General features: G+C 46.1%; 1 long non-coding RNA gene across 3 annotated transcripts in view; it reads left to right on the top strand.

Annotated features, from left to right (window-relative positions):
- LOC113260422 (uncharacterized) overlaps positions 1 to 25,385 on the top strand; it is a 92,874-nt gene that overhangs the window by 29,718 nt on the left and 37,771 nt on the right. For all 3 annotated transcript variants that reach the window (XR_003317951.4, XR_006410302.3, XR_006410301.3), the window contains exon 3: positions 24,098 to 24,189. This is a non-coding gene — a long non-coding RNA (uncharacterized LOC113260422). The remainder of the gene's footprint in view (positions 1 to 24,097; positions 24,190 to 25,385) is intronic.

The following is a 25,385-nucleotide window of genomic DNA, read 5'->3' as shown; positions in this document are numbered from 1 at the left end:
TGGTAATATTGGTATTAGCTCCCATTGCTGAGAACCCATGAAGGGTCATGCACGGAGCTAAGCAGCTATTGTTTCTTCATTGCAACCCCTAGGCTCCATATCCTATACTACTAGCTCCATTTTATACATGAAGAAATGGAAGTTCAGAGAGATAAAGTGACTTGCTCAAGGTCACACAGCTCGTAAGTGGCTGTGATTTAAACCCAGGTCTTTTGCCCCTAAAGCCTATGCGCACAACCAGACTCTGTATTCCTCTGAAATCCTTCACCGGTCAGTCCCAAACCTGAATTGTCTCTGATCACCTCCATCCTCCTGATTCTTGCAACTGTCCCCTCACCTGGGTGACAGACATGTGTATAAGCAGTCTTTTCATCTGTGAAATGGGAGTAATATTAATGACCACCTTGCAGGGTATCAAAGGTAAAATGTGAGCAGTCAAGATGACTGGCATATGGTGAACGCATCATCAGTGGCAGTAGTTACTGTTATTGACATGACGTTGGCCTCCTATGAACTCCATGGAATAAGGAGGTTCATATGCTAAAGCGAAAGGGAAGCCACAGGAGGTCACGTGCTAGTAGGATAGAGGTCCTGTCTCTGATGACCTGTTGAGGCTGCAGCCAGGACAACAACACTACTAAAGAGAATGGGTCATTGTCCCTGAGGCTCGCCCTGGGGTAGAAAGAGCAGGTATAGTCTGTGGAGGCCCCAGAGGGAAAGCCAGTGGGGAGGAACTGCCGGAGGGAGGCTGGTGTTTAAATGCCCAAGGAAGGAAAAGGCTTCCTTGAATGTTGAGCTCCCCCGAACTGGAGGTGTATGAGACTGTAGGCTAACTGGCACTGGTGTGGCGGAGGGCATGTTAGTGGCTGCATCACATGATTTCTAAGGTCTCAGGATGGGGAAGTTACAGCTCAGCATCAGCAAAAGAGTTTTCTGGCAGGGCTATCTATACAGGTGGATTGTGCTGCTTCGGGGAATGGCAGCGAGGTTCAAATCCTAGGGAGCACTGAAGCAGAAGCTGGATAAACACTTGACAGGAATGTTGTTGAAAGGATTAGTGCATCAGATAGCAGGTTGGATTAGATGGCCCCTCAGTGAGAGATGACATGGCATTGGAGGAAAAACAAGGGACTGGAGTCTAACCTGAGGTCTAAGCTAGGCTCCCAACATTTGCTGGCTGGGTGACCTTGAGCAAGAGTCTTTCCCTCTCTGAGCTGTGGTTCCCTCAACTATAAAATGAGAATCGTAATCTCTATCCTGCTTACCTCCCAGGATTTAGTGAAGGGTCAGAGACACTCAGACAATAAAAAAGGCTTTGTGAACTCTGAAGCTACTGGGAAGTATTCTTCTGACTTTGTCTGGGATGGAGAAAGGAGTAGAGAGGAAGGAGAGAGAGGAGAAAGGAGGATGTATTTGGCTTTGTGCTGGGCACTGAATTGGAGAAGAAAGGACTTTGTAGCAGCCGGTTTGCCCCTCTTAGAGCTGCAGCAATAGTTTGAGTCTCTAGAACAGCGCTGTGTACTAGAACTTTCTGCAGTGATGGATATGCTCTTTATTTGCACTGTCTAAACAGTAGCCACTAGTTACAAGTGGCTATTGTACCCTTGAAAGGCAGCTAGTATAACTAAAGGACTAAATTTAAAATTTTTACATTTAGATAGCCACATATGGCTAGGGTTACCATATTGAACAGCTCAGATCTAGAGAAAGCAACTGGAACCTCCCTCCTTCTCACCCCTCTACCCTTGCTTCCTAAGCAGGTGCTGTGGTCTCACACTGGCTGGGCACTGCAGAGGCCACCCAAATTAACAAGACATGGTCCCTGCCCTTGGAGTGCTCTCAGCTCATTCTGGGGGATGGGCAGATTGGCATTTGGATAGGAATGGCAACCCCAAGGCAGGCACACAGCTCTACAGCTGTGGGGGAGTAAAAGGAAGGAGCCGCCACTCACTCAGCTGGGGCTCCAGAGGCTGCATGTAAAGGATGAAGTGGGACATCCTAGGCAGGAGTACGCCTTTCAGATGAGCGGGCAGCGTAGGCAAAGTCTTGAGGGCAAGAAAGAGTACAGAGTATTTGGAGGGTGAAGGTTAGCCCGAGAATGGAGAAGGGCCAGCGGCAGGAATCAAATCCCAGGTTCCGTCTTCCAGTTACCCAAGGAATGCCTGCCAAGCTGACGGGGAGAGGCCACCAGGCGCAGGCCTGACACGGGGGCTGGCCCACCAACATGCCCAGTTCCATTTAGGACAAGGGAAGGGATGGCTTTGTGAGTCTCCTTCCGCTGCCCCTTACCTGTCTCCCTGGCTTACCTTCACGGAAGGAGTCAGAGCCCTTATGTCCTCCTTTAGTAGATCCCTGAGAGTCTTCCTTCTATGAGCACACCTTCTTGTCCTCAGCCTTCCCCTGAAAACTTGCTCATGACTCAGGCTTCGGCATTACTGGGCTGGGCTGTCTCCTCGTTTCACAGGTCCCGGGCTGACAGCCTTACTGACTTCCCAGTTGGCATTCCTGCCTCCAGCCCCACCTTACTCCAGCTCAACCCACACATCAGCTGGGAGAACTTTCTTCAAAGTAACTAGAAGAGCAATGACTGGAAGACCTGGCTAAAAATCGGTTCTGGACAAGGTGTGCACATGTCTTCACTGACCACCACCCTCTAGCAAGGAGAAAATATCCTGCCTAAGGATTTGGTATGGCCCAAATTTAAGGAAAGCTTTGGCTAGCATAGCCATGGGATGTAGTGCAACGCACATGGTTGGCAGCCTTCCCAGTGCTCTCTCACCTTTTTCTCCCTCCTAACAGAACGCTAACATGATCAGGATAGCCCCCTCATTACACAGCCACAGCCATCTGCTTCTGGGGCACTCTGACCCACCCCCAGCCTTAGAGATGAGTGTGATTGGTCTAAAGAAAATTCCATTTTGCTTGCCATTATCTCTGTCCTAATCCTTTGGTTGTGGAAAGGCATGAGATCCAAGTTTGGCCAATGAAGCACAGGAGATACCTGCTGGAGACTTCAGGAGAAAGTTTCCTTGCCTTCTCCCTGAGAAAGGGCTGTAGTAAAAGCTGGTCCTTCTACTTCCTCAGGTTGATGTCATGTGGATATTTCATACAGATGTGATTTCTGAAATCACACTGGTCATCTCCTTTCTAGGCAGAGTGCGGAGCTTGAAAGAACCTTGAAGATGCCATCAAACCCCTGAGTCAATGCACCCCAGAGGTTATCCCATCTCTACACTTTGTTTGTGAAATTAGACATTTCTGTTATTTGCAGCAGAAAGCTTTTTAACCAATACAGTGAGGTGCGATGCATTGGTCAGGACTCTTGTAGTTTCAAGTAATAGAAATTTCCAACTGGCTTGAGCAAAAAAGGGGACGTGATTCTGTTTGCATAATAATATAAGATGGATCTTCATGTGGGCAGAGGAATCCGTGCAGATTATGTGGATATAGGAAAATGTTTTTCTTCTAGTAGTCTAGATCCTATGCCAGCTTTGAGAATTATTGTTTAGCTTTGGAATATTGTGTGTGCGTGTGTGTGTGTGTGTGTGTGTGTGCGCGCACTGTGCATGTATGCACTCGTGTGGGAAGAATGAGTAGGCTTATCCCATACTGATGGAGACACACCGATGAGCACTGTCCTTTGAGTACCCAAGCCCTTCCCTCCACTCCTGGCCCCTGTGTTGTTCTGCTGGGGCCCTGTGAGGTTATCTTAGACTCAGACATTGGGAGGGATACTGCTGGAGAGTTACTGTATACTGTGGATCACCTTGACTTTGGGTTAGTCCCATCCCTGTGATAAGGGTTGATCTTTTCCTAACTGGAAAAGTGGAGGCTCCTCTGGTGAAGGACTAACAGAGGGGTTCCTGTTTCTGAGAAGGGAAAGGGAAGTGGTCTTCAAGACCGGAAACGTGAGGAGACCACCTGTGCAGGGTTGCTCTTTCTTTGTTTTGGACCCTTAGAAGAGTTCTATTTAGAGTCCAATTTCATGGCTGCAATTCCCTTGTTCTCTCTGGCCTTCAGAAGAGGCCAGTAGGAATATAACACCTTGTAGGTTGGTTGTGCAGTGTTGAGGATGGCTGGGGACAGAAGGGTGGCCTTTTCAACAGCTGTCACATGGTGAGACCCTGCAGTAGTAGCTGTATCATATGGCAGATGACCAGTGCAAAGCAATTGACAGGCCAAAAAGGAGTTGAGAGTGGTGGGCAATTAAGACCTTGTGAGATCCATTCCTCAGTCTCCAATAGATCTCCAAATATTTCCCTTTCAAGCTCCAGTGTAAGCATTAGGGTGGATTTGAGGGTGGGCCCAAAGTCTAAGAGGACACACCTCCCCACCCAGCAGCACCTTTGCCCTCTTGAGTCCTTTCAGAGCCACCTCCCAGGTATGGGGTCCCCTATTACCCTCAGAGTCTGAGCTGGGGCCTCAGGTGCCCACAGACTGGGTTGTCTGTCCTCTACAAGGAACAGTGATGACTGTTACCTCCTCCCTTGTGCTGGGAGGCTTAGGGACTTAGTGTAGCTGTTGAAGAATAAAGCTATTTAAGTGGTGAGCATTACATTTTGATCCACCAGCCTGTCTGTTTCCAAAACTCCCTTGTAGACACTATCAAGCAAAGCCTGGCAGGTGTTACTTATTTATTTTTTCCTCCAAAAGGCTGCTATAGTTGCTTGGTTAGATATGATACAAGAAGCCATTTTCTTCTGTGTTGTTGGGTTCTAACTCTAACCCTCCTCACTGAGGCCACAAACTTGGAAGTTCTCTGGGTACAAGGGGAGGGAGCTGCTCCTTGATCCCCTGCCTTAGCCTGGCATTTAAGGCTATTTTTCATGAACTGGTCCTAACTGTCCTTCTCAGACTTAGCTCCAGTTACTTCCCAGCACATACTCTATTTTTTGAAAACAACAAAGTTGTTTCTATTTTTAAATGCAGAGACCCAAAATATCCCCCTTCCCATTCTGTTCCTGTTACCTGAAATACCCTGTGTTCCCTTCCTCGTTGCAATCTTCCCTCTACATGTCTAAAGTCTACCTAGCTTTTATTTTTTTTAATTCTTTATTTAAATTCAATTTAGTTAACATATAGTATATTATTAGTTTTGGGGTAGAATTTAGTGATTCATCAGTTGCATATAACACTGAGTGCTCATTATATCAAGTGCCCTCCTTAATGCCCATCACCCAATTACCCCATCCCCCCACGCATCTTCCCTCCAGCAACCCTCAGTTCATTTCCTAGAGTTCAGCATCTCCTATGGTTTGCCTCTCTATTTTCATCTTATTTATTTTTCCTTCCCTTCCCGTATATTCATTTGTTCTGTTTCTTAAATTCCACGTATAAGTGAGATCATATGGTATTTGTCTTTCTTTGACTGACTTATTTCATCCATGTCATTGCCAATGGCAAGATTTCATTCTTTTTGTTGGCTGAATAATACTCCATTGTACATATATACCATATTTTCTTTGTCCATTCATCTGTTGATGGACATCTGGGCTCTTTCCATATTTTTGGCTATTGTAGACATTGCTGCTATACACATTGGGATGCAGGTGCCTCCTTCAAATCACTATGTTTGTATCCTTTGGATAAATACCTAGTAGTGTAATTGCTGGGTTATAGGGTAGCTCTATTTTTAACTTTCTGAGGAACCTCCATACTGTTTTCCAGAGTGGTTGCACCAGTTTGCATTCCCACCAACAGTGTAAGAGAGTTCCCCTTTCTCCGCATCCTTGCCAACATCTGTTGTTTCCTGAGTTGTTAATTTTGGCCATTCTGACCAGTGTGAGGTGGTATCTCATAGTGGTTTTGATTTGTATTTCCCTGATGCCCAGTGATGTTGAGCATCTTTTCATGTGTCTGTTGGCCATTTGGATCCCTTCTTTGGAGAAATGTCTGTTCGTGTCTTCTGCCCATTTCTTGACTGGATTTTTTGGTCTTTCGGTGTTGAGTCTGATGAGTTCTTTATAGATTTTGGATACTAGCCCTTTATCTGCTATGTCAATTGCAAATATCTTCTCCCATTCTGTAGGTTGCCTTTTCGTTTTGTTAATTGTTTCCTCTGCTGTGCAAAAGCTTTTTATCTTGACAAAGTCCCAATAGTTCATTTTTGCTTTTGTTTCCCTTGCCTTTGGAGACATGTCTAGCAAGAAGTTGCTGAGGCCGAGGTCAAAGGGGTTGCTGCCTCTGTTCTCCTCTAGGATTTTGAGAGATTCCTGTCTCACATTTAGGTCTTCCGTCCATTTTGAATTTATTTTTGTGTATGGTGTGAGAAAGCGGTCCAGTTTCGTTCTTCTGCATGTGGCTGTCCAATTTCCCCAACACCGTTTGTTGAAGAGACTGTCTTTTTTCCTTTGGATATTCTTTCCTGCTTTGTTAAAGATTAGTTGACCAAGTCTACCTCGCTTTTAAAGCCAGGGCAAACACCACCTGTCCCACAAAGCCCTGCCACAGCAGAGACTGAAGTCATCAGAGAGAACTATGTTCAAATTTCAGCTCCACTACCATTAGACAGGTGACTTCAGACAGGTAGCATCATCTCTCTGAACTTCATTATCCTTGTCTGAAAAGCAGAGATAATAACTCGCATGTTACAGCATTGCTGAGAGGAGTGGACACAATGTAGGTAAAGTGCCTAGAACACAGCAGGTGCTTACTGGCGGGGGCTTCCCTCTCTGCCTTGCTGGGAGAGTGGTTTGCTCAAAGGCATTCTTGTTTCATAGTCTATAGAGGCCCCGTCCTCACTGTGCCTTGAAGGATCATGGCCAAATATGCCTCAGATTAGCCTGGCATACTTGGCCCTCCTCTTTCATGGGTGGAAGCCTCAGGATTCACACACTGGCCCTCCTGCTCCGGAGTGCTGGCTATAGACTCACTCAGCCGTCCTTCACTACTCCCCTTCTCTGGGCTTTTGGTAGAAAAGAAGTAGCTGTCCCTTGGGCTGTATGAATTCTTAGGAGGGAGTAGTCTCATCCAGCTTGGGAAGGCTTCCTAGAGCCCTCCATGATGGAAATGTATCAACTGGAGTAAACATCATAAGCAAAGGCAGAGAAAACTTGAGGCCTGTTTGGGAAAAGGCAGGGAGTTAAATATGACTGGAACATTGAATATGTGGTGGGAAATAGAGTGAACCTGGAAGGTTAGGGTGGTGCCAGTTCATAGGGGAACTGGAGGTATGACCTTGACCCTAGACAAAGGGAGCCATGGAAGGTATTTGCATAATGGAATGGCAGTGTCCAGGATGCATTTTGGAAGACCACTCTGGGGGCAACATGAAGGATGGTTGAAGGAAGCAAGACTCAATGCAAGGGATTCATGCAACAGTCAGGAGCCAGGGAAGAAGGAGATAGAGAAAGCAGGTTTTGTAAGTCAGGATAGAGTGAGGGTTTCCCCCTAAGGGCATGGACTCCTTTGTGCCTGCCTTCCCCTTTGAGTTTCCCAGTTTCCCAGACTCTCTTAGGAGCTGAGCCTCTCATCTGGGACCCAGGGGTGGGACTCTCTCTGTTCCTCTCTATTCTGGCCTCACCTTGGCCCCAGTGATAGCCTTGGTTGCTCTTTTGCTGGTATTGTTAACCCTTTCTATACTAAACACAGCTTTGTTAGTTTAATCTTATCTGAAGTAGCTCTAGCCTCCTAACAGTTCTCTCTGCTTCATTCTTACCCCTACAATCTAATATCTACCCAAGCAGTCAAAGCTATCCTGTGGAATACAAATCAAATAATGTCATGGCTAGGGCCTGGGTGGCTCAGTCAGTTGAGCATCCACCTTTTGATTTCATCTCAGGTCATGATCTCGGGGTCACGAATTCAAGCCCCGTATTGGGCTCCACGCTGGGCATGGAGTCTGCTTAAGATTCTCTCTCTCCCTCTCCCTCTGCCCCTTCCCCCACCGCTCTCTCTCCTAGGACAAAAACAAAAACAAAAACAAAAAACAGTCACTTCTATGCCCAGAATTCCCTAATGGCTCCTCACCTAGAGTAAAAGCCAAGTCCTTACAATGGCTGTCTCTGTTCTGACTTCCTCCCTGCCATCTTCCTGAAATCATTCACTCCTACTCACCCACCCCAGCCTCCTCACAGAGCTTCTGACATTCGTGGCGTTGTCCTCCTCCAGGGACTTTGCACTTGTTCTGCCTTCTGCCTGAAACACTCTTTCCTGTGGGTGCCCTTGACTCTTCCTTCCCCTCATTCATGTCTTTGCCCAGATATCACTTTTGTGGTAAAGCCTTCTCTGATCATCCTATTTAAAATTATAACCGCTCCCCTTCTTGCTTGCGCCCTGGTCCCCTTCCTTGCTTTGTTCTTTCCATACACAGGCCACCTTCTAACGGTTGTCTTATTTGTTGTGATTATTTTCTGTCTTCCTCTACTAGAAAGAAGGTGATTTCAAGGAGGACGAGGAATTTCATCTGTTTAGTTTTCTGCTGTATCCTCCAGTGCCCAGAACAGTGTCCTCTTAGTAGGGTGCTCAACAAATACTTATAGAATGAATGAATGAATGAGAGAGTGAGAGTGAAGGCTCTTTGCCCCAGAGTCCTGAGAGCTACTGAGAGCTGTCCCTGGTGCTGCCCTGCCCTAGCCCTTCCCTGTCCTGTAGGCAGCTCTGCCCCGGCCTCAGCTTATGTGGTCATTCACAGCTCTGCTGGCCCCTGTCCCTACTCACTCCTCAGCTCCTGAGTCAGCCAGTCAGAGGGCAGATGAGGAAGCCACAAGACATAAAATGAGGGATATGAGGGCGTAGGAACTCAACTCTCAATGGCCCTCAGGATCAAGTCCAAATTCTGTGGCATGTGTTACAAGGCTCCTGCCTCCCTCTCCAGCCCATCCCTGCACTGCTTCCTCCTGTGGCTTTACTCCCAGTCTCTTTCAGTTCTTTGAACAGTACATTCTGTTCTGTTTCTTGATCATCTGTGGCTCCAGATTTCATGCTGTCCCCTCCCTCTGATTCCTTGTCTGGCCAACTCAGTCAGCCCTCAGATTTTATCTCAAAGGTTACTTTCCCTAGAAGGCCTTGCTTGATTCCCAGACAAGCTTCACACCCCCGTGGGGTTCTGACCTCTCCTTTGGCTACAGCTGTTATGCTCATAATTATTCTTCCTTGCTTCACTCCTCACTAGACTTTGAGGCTGAGAGGGAAGACTCCATGTCTGTTTTGCTCCTCTCTGTACCTTTGGAGCATAGCACATTGAAAGGGTTCCATAAATCACTGCTGAATGAAAGGCCAAAGAGGAAGAGGGAAGCCATGGGAGGCAGTCCAGAGAGAACATAGGCTCTGGGATCTCAAATGACCTGCGTCCCAATTCCAGCTCTGTCACTTACAGTCTGTGTGACCATGGATAAGTCACTACCCCTCTTTGAGCCTCCATTTCTCATCTGTAAAATAGAGATAACATAGCTGCACCATGGTTGTGGGAGTAATGACATGTGATGCTGAGCAGACAGTTGGTACTTAGAAGGTGCTAACTACATGGCATCTACGTTAGTGATGAAAATAGGAAACACTTGTCATAATCTCTGCCTGTTCAGCTTCTGTGGAAAGTACTTCCAAGCCACTGTCTTATTTCATTTTTAGAGTAGCTTGTGGGGGAGGGACACCGAGATTGGAGAGGGTAAGCCACTTGCTCAGGGTCACCCAGCATCATAGGACTAGACTGAGGTTGGGTCAGGCAGCATGACTCTGGAGCCCTTCTTCTAGGGCCCTACCACTCTCTGCTTTGTGTTTTGGTTACTTGGGTACAAATCTTACAGATTGTCAAGGGTGAACATTGTGCCCAATTTACTATGGAATCCCTAGTTTGCAGTGCAGTCTGACAGAGAGCAGGTAGTTGGCAACTATTTGATGAGTAAGTAAGCACATGAATTTTCCACAACTCTATTCACCCAGCTGTCTCTGGCTGCTCAGGTCAGAGAAAGACCGCTTGACTATTTCCCATTGGTCCTTTGGGCAGGGTCAAAGGCAGGCTCCAGAGAGACAGTGTGCCCTTGGAGGAAGTGGCCATGGGCGTCACTGGAGCATGTCCCTGGCTGCACTGAGAGAGAAGTCAAGTGTCCTCTGGAGCCCTGGCCACCTCTCTTTCTCAGTACCTGCTTGGGTATCCACTCACCTGTGACGTCTAGGTCAAGAGCAGTGCTGGAGAGGGTGTTGTGTTCAGCCAGGTGCCCTGGGATCCCCATGCTTGGCTTCACCCAGGGGCTGTGCGGCTTGGATGCCATTTCTGAGCTCTTGGGCAGCTAGGCCAGCCTCCTGGGAGACATCTCAGCCTTGGGTCCTTCAGGCCAGTGGAGCACTGGTCTGGAGACTCTTCTCCTGGTTGCTCTCCGGGGGCATTTGATTTACTGGGGATCTGAGGACCTATAGTATATGTCTCATTTTGTTAGTCATGAGTACTCCCTGCCTTATGTCTACTTCCTTTGGAATCTAAGGTACGTAGAACAATGAGAAGAGCCCAAAGGAAAGAGTTAGAAAATGTGAATTTTGTCTCAACTTTGGTTCCCATGGTGGTGTGTCCTGGGCAAGGTGCTTCCCCTCGCCGGAACTTAGCTTCTGAGATTGAGACATACATCACTGGGAGTCAAGTTCAAAGATTCCCCTTCCTTCCCAAGCACAGATAAGCAGGCGGCTCATGAGAATATAAAGACCACTGGATTCTGAATCAGGAGACTTCTGTGACCTTTGGCAAGTTGCCTAACCTCACAGAGACTTGTTTTTCCTTCCATAAAATGGGGATAGTGTATACTTTCCAGCCCACCTCCTAGGTGGTTGGGGGTTCTGGAGATGTCATAAATGTCAAAGTGCCTAGTAAGTATGAGGGAGGTGACAGTGATCCCAGCTTTAAGTATCTACACTTAAAATCATTAAATCAAGTAATATTTTGTAAGTCCCTACCACATTCACAACAATGCATTGAATGCTAAGACACACAGATATATATCCAAGGATTTAGAACTTGAGGTTTCTGGGCCTTTTGCTTTCTAAAAATCCCAAATATAATAATCCTTAGCTACCATTGCTATAATTACCCAGAATAAGTTTCCAGAGGGATGAGAAAAGGCAGAGAACATGTGGAGGGGATGTAAAACCAGGCAGAGGGGCAGAGTCTGCCATCACTGAGGGCCCATTGGGTGCTGGGTACTATGTGCATGTGATGTCCTTCAGTCTTCAATTCAACTTCCAAAAGACAGGCGGGCAGTAGCGCAGTCCACTGGCAAGGAGACTGAAGTGGTGGGAAGCAGGACGTGGGTCCAGACCCTGCTGATTCCCCAGCTCTGCTGCTCTGGTGGATTGACTGACTTGTTCATCCCTGCTTTCCTTTACTCCACAAATATTTGTTGTACTGATGTTTGAACAGAGGGATTTGATTTTTTGTCTGAGCCTCACTTTTTGCTCCCTTCCCACTGGGCTCCTCAAGCTGGTTGGGTCTTTCCTGTCTCACAAGGAGACACATCAGACATCAACCTGGGTGCAGGCTCCATGAGCCTGGTCAGCATCAGGAAGTGAAGGGAGGGAGCTGTTTGTTGGAGCCTGGCAAGGAAAGGGGGTAGTCGAGGGTGGGCTTTGACCCCACCCTCAGTAATATCACTTAACATTTCTCAAGATCCTTGCTAACGTGATCGGGGGATTTGTAACACCAAATGAAACTTCTGTTTAGAAATGAGAAGATTTTTGTGGTGAGGAGAGTGCTGGGTGTCAGTGTGGCATAGTCCTCGCCCATGAAGGGGTAGGGCGTGTAGTGGGAAGTGCAGGAGACCTGAGTTCAGTCCCAGTTCGACAACCTACTGACTGTATGACCTAGGACAAGTCACTTTGTGTCTCAGAACGTCATGTCTCATCTGTGGAGGCACTTGTTCGGTGGTTATGTAATTTCACATATAAAGACTGGGATTATCTGGTACAGAGAAAGGGCTCCATAAATGTTGGCTGTTATCTATAAGCAGAATGAGAGTGCCACATGGCTGCCGACACATAAGGCAAGAGATAAGGACAACTTACATTGTCCAAGCGTCAACTCTACCTTGGGGTCAAAAGATTACAAGAATCTCTAGTGATTTAGTAGCAGATTTATTTTTTGTGTAGTGAGTTACCCATTCCTATTCTGTCCATGCTGAAATGCCTGTAGAGGTCATGAAGCTGCAGGGCCATGAATTCTGAAGATAGCAATGATAGTAATAATAATGGGCATTCACAGAGCACTTACATATACCAGGCACTGTGCTAGGTATCACATGTTCATTTTCTCATTTAATCGTCGCATCGTCCTTATTAAGTAGGTATTACTAACATGATACCCATTGCTCACCTTCAGGTGAGGAAGCCGAGGCCCAGAGAAAATAATCAACTTGCTGTGTCCATCTCAGCAGGAAACAGAATCAAGCAGTCTAGTTCAAATAGAGAGACTTCAATGAAGGGACTATTTGCAGGGGAGTAAGAGCGTTAAGGGGATAAACAAGAGATGTTGAGAAACCCAGAGGCTAGCCACAGCGGCAAGGGGCAAAGAGAGGGTGTGGAGTTACCAGTGTCCAGGGAGGATTGGGACTGTGGGGGAGAGTCACCCTGCAGGAGCCATAGTTTTGAAGAGCTGCAGGTGCTCGCCACCGGTAGGTGCCCAAATAGGGGAGCATGATGGAACTCCAGAGTGGTCATGCTCTCCTCTCACCCTCTGCTCTCACGCGATGCCTCGTGCAGCCAAACCCCCTGGAAGCCAGCCAGCAAGGGAGCCTGGGAAATGCAGTCTGCAGGGTCAGCCTCTCAGGACACAGAGCAGGACAGAGAAGGACTGGGACAGGATCAAGGGATAGGAGGGGGTACATGGGAAACAGCACATTTGCCTGAGGCCACTCTACTAACAAGATGCAAAGCTTGGTCTGAATGCTTAACAGGACCTGGCAGGTCACATGAGGACAGGAGGGGACTGTCGTGAGCAGGTCACCGTGCCCCATCCAGAGAGTCCTGCTACTGTCCAATTCCACCTACTTGTTGCCATCTGGAAAGGTAGACCCAGTGTTGCCACAGCTTCTCATTTTCAAGAGAAGCTGAAAATATGGATTTCAATATAATGCTTTTCATTCTTAACTATTGGCAAATAATTCTAGCTTAAAATCATAATGGTAAATGGCTAAAGAAACTGTGGTATATCCATACAATGGAATCTTACTCAGAAGTTAAGAGATACACACTAGCAAGTCATGACAAGACATGGGGAAACTTAAGTGCATATTGCAGAGTGAAAGAAGCCAGTCTGAAAGGTTACATACTGTATGATTCCAAGCATATGATATTCTAGAAAAGACAAAACTTTATAGACAATGAGAAGATCAGTGGTTGCCAGAGGGTTGGGGGAAGGGGAGAGTATGAATAGATGAAACACAGGGACTTTTTTCGGGCAATGAAACTATTTCTGTGCTGCTCTAATGGTGAATACATGACATTATACATCTGTTGCAACCCATAGAACTGTACAAAGACTGAACCCTAATATGAATTATGGGTTTTAATCCATAATAATAGGAATATGTTGTTTCATTAGTTGCAACAGAAGTACTGTATTAACACATGATGTCAATAATAGAAGAAACTGTTGAATAGAAGAAACTCCCAGTAGGGAGAGGAGGCATATGGGAACTCTATTTTCCACTCAATTTTCTGTAAACCTAAAACTGCTCTAAAAGTAAGGACTATTTTTTTAAAAATACTGAAAGTGCCCTGTGGGCCAAATACAACACATCTTCTGCATCTAGCTGCGAGTTTGTGACTTTTGACCTAATCCAACATCCTCATTTTACAGATAGGAAAACTGAGGACTAGAGAAGGGAAGGGGCCCTGCCCATCTACAAAACAAAATGAGAGCAAGGCTTCCCATCTCAGGATACTGGGGATCTTCCCAACAAAGGGAGGGACCCTCCTCCCTCCCCTGCCAGCGGGCTGCTGCTTGTGGAAGAAGAGGCAGCTGAGGGCAAAAGCCAGTGCAGAGCTTTGGCTCTGGTCAGGTTAGCTGGGCTGAAATGCCCCAGCAGGTTGTGAGAGCCTCTAAGAGCTCAGATGCTCTTAGTGTCCGTGTTTATTTAGTAGCCAGAGACTAGGCTCCCTCCCAGCTTGGCCTGGATCAGACTCACTGAATTGGATGCAGAAAGGAGTGGATGCTTGTGACTCTTGTATGTGCCTTAGAGCAGGACAAGACTCAGCAGACAGGAGCTGCCACCTGCAGGGCCCAAGCCTGGAGCACAGGGACAATGATGTTATGATAACTTCAGACAGTTGAGGAGGGCTAGATGATTTGTCAGCCCCTACACACACATACACATTCTCTCTCTCTCTCTATTTCTCTCTCTCGCTCTCTCTATCTCCTCTAATTCTTTTCTTCCCATTAGGGCAATGAAGCAGGTAGGACAGAGGTTATCATTCTGGTTTTGTGGATGAGTAAACAGATGAAAGAGAGGTTAAGTGAGTGTCTTACATCAACACAGCCAATGAGTGGCAGAGCTGGCATTTGAATCCAGACCTTCTTTTAAATGTTAAGAATTACTGGGGTGCCTGTACTGGGGTACAGTTAAGTGTTTGCCTTCGGCTCAGGTCATGATCTCAGGGTCCTCAGTGGGGAGCCTGCTTCTCCCTTTGCCTGCCACTCCCCCTGCTTGTGCTTGCTCTCTGACAAATAAATCAGTAAAATCTTAAAAAAAAAAAAAAAAGAACTATCTTTGCCTAAAGACAAAAACAACTGTTTATAAACACTATTCTAATTGGTAAATATGTAGAAGTAGAAGTTAGCCTTCAGGAGCTACATATATATGAAGGTTTAGCATGGTTATGTAGTTAATAGGAGCCAGGTTTCTCACTTCAGAGAAGGAAATCACACATGAACATGGGGAAGATTAGACTGAACCCTGTGGGAGTAGCTTAGAGTTGAAGGTATCACTATGAATTTATGCCTATTTTAATACATATACAAGATGGATAGAGGAACACATGTAGGTGTGCGTGTACACATGGGTTAGCACACATCTCTGTTTCCCAGTTCTGTCTGCTGAGGGGGCCTCGAAGCAGTGACATCCCAGTAGCCCTGAGCACACTCAGTCCAGACCTTGGTTCCTAGATGCCATTCTCCAATAAAAGGAGCCAAGTTCCCCTGGAGAAACAGCCAGTTCTAGGACTGAGTCAGGGAAAATACAAGATGATCCTAAAGCCTAAAGTAGTGCCAGAAAGTAAGGAAGTATTAAAAAAAAAAAGATGGGACATGTCAAAATGACAAGAGTCAACGCAAAAGAGCTTCCAGTGGCTAAAGACACACAATACTGGATTATAACTTAAAGGATAAAAAAATAAATATCCATGAGTCCACATTGATGTAAATAAATAAATGAACAAGGAAGAAGAGCCAAATCTTCCTTATGAAATAATTCCAAATAATAGATATAGAAGGAATGAGGGAAATAGAAAATCACCTTTAGAACACCATGGTAATAATTGCAAGATCCACTGATTATGATAAAATCAGTGGACAAAACTTTAAGGAGAAACAGTGTATTTGTACAGCCTCAAGAGACCTCTCCCCAAATGTAGTTTCTACATAGGTCCACAAAGCCTTTGCTATTCCTCCCTCCGGAGGACGGACTGAATTCCTTACCCCTTGAACTCTTGAGTGTAGTGCAGGCTGAACTCAGTCATTTTCTTTTCCGAGCAGAGTATGGAAAGAGGAAAATAGTAATGTTATAGTGGAGCATCCTGGCAGGCACTACCTTTACCAAGTGATCAAATCTAACCTGAAGAGTAATAACATTATTTTATGTCATACCTCTTATGATGCAATGAGGAGGGAACTTCATCTGTGTGACATTCTTCTGAAAAATGCATTGGTTCTTCATGTCATGAGAAAACATCAGACGAACCCAAGTTGAGGATATTCTACAAAATATCTGAGCAGTGCTCTCCAAAAATGTCAAGGTAATGAAAAAAAGATTAAAGGGAAGACTGAGAAACTGTCACAGGTTGGAGTAGAGTAAGGAGGTATGGTGACTAAACGTAATGTGCGACCTTGTATTGGATTTTGGAATAACAACAAAATAAGTGGAAAAATTGGTGACATCTCAGTGAAGTTTGTAGTTTAATGAACAGTTTTGTGCCACTGTTAATTTCTTAGCTTTGATAATTGTACAGTAGTTACTTAAGATGCTAATATCAGGGAAAGTTGGATGAACGGTCTGTTCTATCTTTTGCAACTCTTCTGTAAATCAGAAGTTTTCCCAAATTGGGGCACCTGGGTGGCTCAGTTGGTTGAGCGTCTGCCTTCAGCTCAGGTCATGATCCCAGGGTTCTGGGATCGAGTCCTGCATCGGGCTTTCTGCTCAGCGGGGAGTCTGCTTCTCTCTCTCTCTCTCTCTCTCTCTCTGTCCCTCCCCCACTGCTCCTTCTCTCTTGCTCAAGTAAGTAAATAAATAAAATCTTTTAAAAAAGTTTTCCAAAACAAGAAAGTTATAAAACAAAATAAAGTATATTTGTTGCACAAAGATGTTGATAGTCCCCATCAAGGAACTCTCAAAGCCAATGAGAACTCACCCCTGCTGTAAAAATATCCGCTGTCAAAATTAAGCCTTCAAGGTCTCAGATCTGGTTTACTTGATATTAGTCCACATTGGCCCTTCTAATAACCAAGAAGGTGAAGTCAGATATTCACTGCAATGCCCATTGTACAGATGAGGGAACCGAGACACAGATGATAGTACCCACCTTTTCATTGAAAACATGGGAGGACTCTAGCCCATAGAAAGGGAAGGGTTTGCCCCTGGTCAGACAGGTTAGGGGGCCAGCCTGGGACTAGGGCTTTTGTCTTTCCATCCTTAAAACTATCTTGGCTGCTATTTCAGGGCAGCTGCCAACAAAGCTTAAATTTGGACTATTTGGGAAGGCAAAGGAAAGCAAAGGAGAATAATTCTCATCTTGCCCCCACCCCCTTCTCACCTTTGAGTTAAGCAATAAAGCTGAAAAGATCCTTCAACAAACAAATCCCTTCTCATTATAGAATCCATGGGCACATCAGCTCTTAGGAAACCTGAAAGGCAAGCTCCTTAGGAAGGAGGGCTGTTCGTACATGCCTGTCCAGGTGCCCTCTTCCCTGTTCACTCTCAAGGAGGCAGAATGTCTGTTTCAGGAGGAGCAGCTCACTGGACACTCAAGTTCCCTGACCCCCATGGCCGGGCCAGCTGGGGCCGGTGGGAGCAGTAGGCTTCCAGGAAGGCACCCTGGCCAAGGCACAGTCTACACTTACCTATTCCAGAGTTGAATTCATTCTCAGTGTTGGAAAATGCTCTGAAGTGTCCGTCGCTGATAGGAAGAGGCATTTGTGGGGTCAGACCCATGTGGGTAATCAGATGAAGATTGTCGCTACGCCAGAAGATGAGCCCTTTTTTTCTTCAAACAAAAAGTGAAGCTCCATTGTCCCTTTCAAACTGTGAGAAAACTGGATTAGTAGGAAATGGTTTTGCTCCTGAAATTGGGGCCAGGAACTTTGGGCAAGGTTTTGGCTGCACCAAGAAGTGGAATTGCCTTAGAAAAGGAAAATGTTTGCTTAAGTCATAGAAAAGCAGAGAAAAGACCCCACTTGGGCCATCCTATTTGAGAGATGGAGACTGCTTTCTCCATTTGCATAAACAAAATATTGGAGCTTTTTGTTCTAGAAGCCTATATCTCAGGGGAAAGGAATGCAACCATTCCAGTAATTAACAATTCCCCCCACAACTGTGGTTTGCATCATGCGGGATCTTCTTATTTTGATCCTCTTGGTTCCCAGAAAATGTAATGTTTCTTCTTCAGGGCCTCATGGAGGAGAGCTGGTATTGACAAGAAGACTTCGCATACCTATGATGTCAGAGTCCAAAGTTTCAACTCTTAGCTGATAAGCTTTTAAGATTAAAAAAGAAAATACAGTATAGTTCAGGGAAAGATTCTTAGTGTTGCTCTCACATCAATTTGCGCTGGAATCCTGGTCCTACTTGGTAGCTATGAGACTGATCTCTACAGCATTGTTAACTTCTCTGTATCTTTGGTTTTTCCATTTTAAATTGGCATAATAACTCCTCCTTAATGGCATTGGTGGGAACCCACCCTCACCAGAGAGTTCCATCATATAGGAGCCACTCAGAAGATATTCTTATTGAATTCCTCTTGACTATCTTCTAATTTACTTTTAAGTAGTCTTGTTTTCCAGGGATATGTGTTGACCAATGATTCCCTTTTATTTCTCTCAGATAAGCAAGACCTTATCTCTGCCTGTTCTTTTTTTTTTTTTTTTTTAATAACTGCCATATGGAGCTACGGAATTTAATTTTAATAATAGCTTTCAAAACATGCAGCAGATTAACCAGAACTTTCTACTCTGAGCAAGCCAATCACAGTATAGTTCTCTCTACCTCTTCTTTGTAGGAATCACCACCATTTTAAGTGGCTAATTAATTGTGAAAAGAATTTTTCAATGACGATTTGTCTTACTGGAATGTAAGTTTTATGAAGGTAGGGTTAGTAGGGCAGTGTCTGTCATGTTTATTGTTATAACCCTCATACGAGGTGCTGGCTAGCATCTCGTGTGTGTGTGTGTGTGTGTGTGTGTGTCTGTCTGTCTGTCTGTCTGTCAGAGAGAGTGAGAGAGAGAGAGAGAGAGAGATCCAATAAGTACTTGAATGAACAAATGACTTAATGAATAAACTTTGGAATAAAACCAGTCAACAAAAGGAAGATATTTCTATATTGGAAAGAAAATATTTCACATGATATTGTGCAGATGACACCGTGCATTGGCTTTTACTTAAGTTTTGACTGAATTGCTTGTGACAGTTTAGTCATAAACCATGAGAGATGACTACAGGCATATCACTAGAATTGATGGCTTCAAATGCCAAGTCTGTCACTTCCTAGCTGTGTGGCTTTAGACAACCAAGTTCTTTCATACCTTTGGGCCTCCATTTTTCCAGCCATAAAATGAAAAATAATCTTTATCTCAGGGCTTTGCTGTGAGTATTACAGATAATGTAAATGATGCTTTAACACAGTGCATGGTGGGGTCCCTGGGGGGCTCAGTCGTCAAGCGTCAGCTTCAGCTCAGGCTGTGATTCCAGGGTCCTGGGTTCGAGCCCCGCACTGGGCTCCCTGCTCCTCTGGGAGCCTGCTTCTTCCTCTCCCACTCCCCCTGCTTGTGTTCCCTCTCTCGCTGGCTGTCTCTCTCTCTGTCAAATAAAATCTTTGAAAAAAACCAACAAAGTGTGTGGCACATTGGACATGTTCGGCAAAGACAGTGCCTTTGAGAGGTAGTACAGTATAGTGGTTAAGAACATAGCTTTTGGGGTTATAGTGCCTGGGTTCAAATCCTGATTGCATTGTTTATTAGCTGTGGGACGCACAAGTTACCAAACCTCTTTGTGACACTTTTCTTCTCATCTACAAAATGGAGATGATGATGATGTTAGTAATAATAATAATACCTACCTTTGATGGTCACTGTGAGATTTAAATAAATTAATGTAGGTAAAATGCTTAGAGCAGTGTTTGGGGGCTATGTGTATCCGTATATATACACATATATGTTAAGCATAAGTGTTGCTGTTATTCTTTGATAGCAAATGTTTATCCTTTGAGGATATACTCATTTTCAGAAGCAGCCAAAAGTTAATCTCAGCCATGTAGATGATCAAGCTGAGAAATAGTGTTTTTGGTAAAAATTTACCAGTATTTGTTTTATTTATTTGTTTATTTGGTTACTATTTCTTTAGCCCTAAATGTCAGTAGCCAGGAAATCAGGCATGAATTGGACACTGTCTTTGCTCTTGAGGGGTCTCTGGCCAGGCTGAAGAGATAGATACATATAACAGCAGTTACAGGAAAGGCCAGAAAGAGCCTTGGAGCAGGATGCAGGAGGGTTGAATTCTATTTCCAGCTGTGCTTTGAGCCTGCTGTGTGGCCTTGGACAAGTCCTGTTCCCTCTCTGGGCCTTTGTGCCTTTGTACTGGTGGAGTTAAATTTGATGCGCTCTGTGGAACCATCCTGCTTTGTGGTCCTCGGATCTTATGACTCTTTTTCAATAATATGGTGCTGCTTCCAGCAGTTTCCATCTTTTTGAAGACTGTGCGGCCTCTACAGGAAGGTGTGTGAATTCCACCTGCTGAGAGGTTTTCAGACTGCCAGCCCCACCACCCAGCCTTGACTAAAGACCTGTCTTGGCCCTGAGGAGGGAGTCAGAAATCTGCTCCCTGCCCTCATTGGCTGTGCAGAGAGCACTTGCCACCGTCTGGGCCTCAGAACCCCATCTGTACAGTAAGTGGCTCTGCTCAGAGGTCTCCAGTGTTCCTTCAACAGCTCCATCCCATGTTGTTGGGTTGTTAGGACAACATGAGGGGATATTTTCTAGCACAGCATTTTACAAACTGTTTAGGGAAACATGACATTCCGTGGGATGTGAATAGTATTCACATTTACTGAATAGAATTCAGTAAAGCAAAAGGTGGTGGTGAGGAGGGGGTTGTTCCAGCCTTCAATATTTAGTTAAATTTAAATAAGAGTCCTCAGGTTGTTTAACATGCATGTTAATTACACCTTGAATTTCTTCAAGGGTCAATGCAGTAGACAGACAAAAGTAGGCTCACAAAGTGGCTGAGAGCACGAGCTAGGTTTTGAATCCTGGTTCTGCTACTTTCTAGCTGTGTGACCATGGGGAAGTTCACTAACGTCTCTGATCTGCAGCTTTAGCATTGTTGTGGGGATGAAATGCAGCATTGCATGCAAAATGCTCTGCACTATGCCTGAAATATAAGCACTCACTACATGCAAGATCATTATTATATTGCCTCTGTGGCTCTTTTGTGGAGACATAGTTAGAAGCATCTCTTAGGATGCTGGTATTCCATGAGCCCAGAAATACTGACTGATCTGCTTGTTTTGAGCACTATGCTGCCTTGTCACCCTGACATCGGAAGACTCCTGTGAGCACCTGCCCCACCTCTTTATTAAATTGTGCTGAACACAGGGTCTCAGGACATAATGGGCACAGAGCTTGGGTACTGAGCACAGGGTCCTAAAAACTCAGATGAGCCCAAAGAAGGATAAGTAGGCAGGTGTGGTGGCAGCAGGGGCATCTGAGAGGTAATTGTAAAGGATGAGGCTGGAGAGATGGGCTTGGGGAAGGTTGTGGGAGGCCCCGAGGCCAGGATGAAGAATTGAGGCTTTGCCCTGTGGTGACAGGGGATTGTGCTGGAGGTGTTTGGCACAGGTGTTTGCCCCACAGTGCCCAGGGGTACTGCATTCTGCTCCGTGTTGTCTCATCGCCTGTGCCCTGGGCCTCTAGGGCACGTCTGGGAGGGCAGCACATGAGCAGCTGGACCAGGAGGCAGGAGACACAGATAAGAACATTGGCCCCCTCTCAGCACTGGGTTCCCAGGACATGGCAATTTGCCTCTCCATGTCTCAACTTCCACTTCTGTGAAATGGGAGAATCACCATTCCTAAGAAGCCTAACCCACAGAGCTGTAGCAAGGGTTCAGTGAGATGAAGTATTTCAACAAGCACCTTAAATTGAGATCCTACTGTGTGCCAGGCCCTGTGTTCAGGCCCGGAGAAGACTGAGATGAACAACGTTGATCTCTGCTCTGGAGTGCAGAGTGTGCTGGCTTACGGTACAGTGAGATAAGTTGTATAGTCAAGTTAAACCCGTGAAAGGGCCCTTTGTCCAATGTGGATGCTGGGAAGGCTATGAGAGGAAGGAGGCACTCAGGAAGGTTCTCCAGAGGGGATGATACTTCAGCTGAGTCCAGGCATCCCTGGTAGTTAGTGGATGAAGAAAGAAGTAAGGTTCCAGACAGAGGAAGCAGTAGGAACAAAGGTGTGGAGGAACGAAATGCCATGGTCTATATGGGCAAATGAGTAGCAAGTGGTATTATTAGGGCACTACGTTTGAGCTATGGAAAGAGACTTAATGGATACCCCTGACAGGAACAATGCTTGCATTTAAAGAGAAAATGTAGTCTAGAGCTAAAGAAGCAAATTTCTAACTGGAGAATTCAGGGGAATTAGCTAGTATAAAGCTTTGTTTGTGCCCCCTGAAATTATCCCATGGTCCCATGGGTCTCTGTGATAGGTCACATCAGTGGTGTTGGGCAGACTATAGGCCTTGAATGCCAGACTGAGGAGTTTGCTCTGTAGCCTGCAGTCTAATGGAAGAATAGCCATAAAAGCCAGGGGATTTAGAATGGAATCCTTGGCATTCTTTGCATGTGCAGGGCTAGCTAGGCAAAGAGGTTCCCATAAGAAAAACAGAGAGACCTTTGCCCTCCACCTGCACTTAGGCAAAAAGTAGAATTAGGGTAAGGTTGGCTGAGTGATGTGGCTATTGTGCCTGCCCTTCAGGCTTCAGCATCCAATCTCCCATAGTGCAGGGGGCTTAAGGCACATCGCTCAGGAGGCTAGGTGATAAGCCCTTGCCGCTGCCCGGGCTTTGGGGAGCTATTGCACGCAAATAAGCCTGAGCCATGGAATTAGTTCTGTTGTTACCCAGAGAAAGGAACTTGGCTTTCCTTCCCCAGCTGGGAACCCGTGCTATCCAGCCTGCCGCCATTGGGGGGAGTGTCTCTCAGCCTGCTCCACGAGCCCCCCTGAACCTTGACTGAGCTTGACAGTTAAAATCTCCCATCTCGGGTCCAGGGGAACACAGGGCTGGGGAACACAGGGCCACACTCTGGACCTAACCTACTGTGTGACCACGGGCAAGTCCATTCACCTCTTTGAGCTTCGGTTTGCTCATTCCAGAGTGAGGAAAGGATGGAAGAAACAGAGAACAGATAAGCATGGGGGAGGGGTGGAAAGAAAGTGACTCCAGAGGAATGAACGGTGAGGACATGGGAATGGGGTGAAAGAGGAAGAGGATGAATGGGGAAAAAGAGGCACCAAAGGGCATGGAGCAGGGAGAAAGCAAGGGAGGGGAGCAGAAGTGGCCAGCCCCTCTCGTTCTCCTCCCGGTCCCTCAGGTGATGAAATCACTCCAACACTATCAGCCGCTAGACGTGAAGGGTGGGAGGCGGAGAAGACCCAAGCCTGTCTCCCCCAGGGGTCCCATTTTCCCCAGTAACCTGATGCCGGTCAGCACTGCAGGGCGGACAGCGCCCAGGCCACATCCCGGCTGGGCTGGCATCACCCTCACTCCTGTATCTTTCTTCCTCACGCTAGCTCTGAGCCCCACAATCAGCACCCCCTTACCTCCTCTCCTTTAAGAGACTCTTCTTAGTCGGCTTACGACCTGATCTGAAGGGCCAGGCAGGCTGGGGGGCGGGTGGGTGAGGTATGGTCTTTCACCAACCAGCCCTGGGCAGGTACCGGGGGCTTCCCAAGAAGTGTGAGAGAAGGATCCTTTCCACAAAGGGTCAGTGTGCTTGGAGAGTTAAGACAGATGGGCATGAAATCTTTGTAGAGCAGCAGGTGGCGTCTGGACTAAGTAAAGCTGGCAACCTATTCTTGGAGCCTCACTGAAACCCAGCCCTTTCACTCATCACCTCTTGACCTTGGAGCAATCTAATCTCCTCACTTCTCTGGGCCTTGGTTTCTCCATCTGTAAAGTGCAGATGACACAGTTTGCCCTGCCTGGCTCTCAGGAGCCGTTTGAGCCTATGCAGGATAATGAATGTAAGCACACTTTGTGAACTTTGGCACCCTGTGTGCAAATGAGCTGTCATTCCTGGGTGCCAGCCTGGGTGGCGTGAACTGTGTTTCTCTGTCAGACTGGAGTTTTTAGGTTACACAACCAGGGGTTACACAAGAACCTCCACATGAGGATAGTCCCTTGATCTCCTCGAAGTCACTCTTGATATTTTATCTCTTGCTTTGTTCAGTGGGTGAAGACACCCTTGCTCAGTTGTTCTTAGTATGTAATATGAAGGAAAGATGTGTATTTTTTGAAGGACAAATGTGGGTCCTTTTTATGAGAAAATGAAAGTTATATAATCCACCTAGATTCTCTTTTAGCCACAGCTACCAGGAAGCTCAGAGTAAAACTTAAGTTCAGTAATAACAATATAAATGGTTATTATACAATTTTCTTCCTCTCCTTTTAACCTGGTTTTAATTTTTCTACTGCTTTCAGGCTGAGCTGCTGCCAAGCTGATCCAAAGACAAGAACCATGCTAATGACTGAATACTCCATTCCAGCCATCAGGAGTGACACCAAACGGGGCGGTAGGACACACTTTATATCTGTATTAGTTTCCTCTGGCTGCTGTAACCAAGTACCACAAACTTGGCAGCTTAAAACTACAGCAATTTATGCTCTTACAGTTCTGGAGGCCAGAAGTTCCAGATCAAGGTGTCAGCTTGGCTGCAGTTCCTCTGGATGCCATAAGGGGGTGAGGGGTAGGGGGTCGGTCCTGGTGGGGTAGCGGTGGGATGCGTTCCTGGCCTCTTACAGCTTCTGGTGGCTGCCAGCATTCCTTGGCTTGTGTCTGCATCACTCCAGTCTGGGCCCCTGTCTTCACACAACCCTTTCCTCTCTGTTTTCTCCTCCTCTGCCTGTGTAAAACTCCCTGTGGCTGTCTTTTAAAAGGGTGTGTGTGATTGCATGTAGGGCCTACGTGGATAATCCAGGGTGAGCACCTCCTCTTGAGGATCCTTCACTTAATCACACCCTTTGCCAAATAAAGTAATGTTCACAGGTTCCAGAAATTAGGACATGGACATATTTTTGGGTCCACTGTTCAGCCTACCACTCCATCTGAGAACCCTAAATGCATAGAATCATCCACTGTCTCTGGTTCGTTGTATTGCTTAGTGGTTAGCAGCAAGATCTCTGGGAATCTGATCACTGGGATCCCATCCCAGCTCAGTTAGTTACTGTGGAACGTTGGGCAAATTCCTTCATATTTCAGTACCTCAGTTTCCTGCCTGAAAAATTGAAGATAGTATCTCCCTTGTAGGGTTGTAGTAAGGATTAAACAAAACACTCTGTGTAAAGTACATAGTATAGCACCTAGTGCATAGTAAGTGCTCAACAAATGTTAGCTATTATTAGGGATGGTGGTTTTTTTTTTTTTTTTTTTTAAAGATTTTTATTTATTTATTTGACAGAGATAGAGACAGCCAGCGAGAGAGGGAACACAAGCAGGGGGAGTGGGAGAGGAAGAAGCAGGCTCATAGTGGAAGAGCCTGACGTGGGGCTCGATCCCGTAACGCCAGGATCACGCCCTGAGCCGAAGGCAGACGCTTAACCGCTGTGCCACCCAGGCGCCCCAGGGATGGTGGTTTTAGCATGTGTCTACCAATTCTTTAATATTCCTCCCTTTGAGGGGTGGAGCTTAATTCTCCTCTCTTGGGTACTGACTGGACCTAGTGCCTCATTTCTAATGAACAGAATAAAGCAGAAGTGACCATGTGTGACT

Source organism: Ursus arctos, unplaced genomic scaffold (assembly GCF_023065955.2).
Source record: "Ursus arctos isolate Adak ecotype North America unplaced genomic scaffold, UrsArc2.0 scaffold_18, whole genome shotgun sequence".
Lineage (NCBI taxonomy): Eukaryota > Metazoa > Chordata > Mammalia > Carnivora > Ursidae > Ursus > Ursus arctos.
The sequence above is the reverse complement of the archived record's forward strand: the minus strand, read 5'-3'. Positions and strand labels throughout refer to the sequence as shown.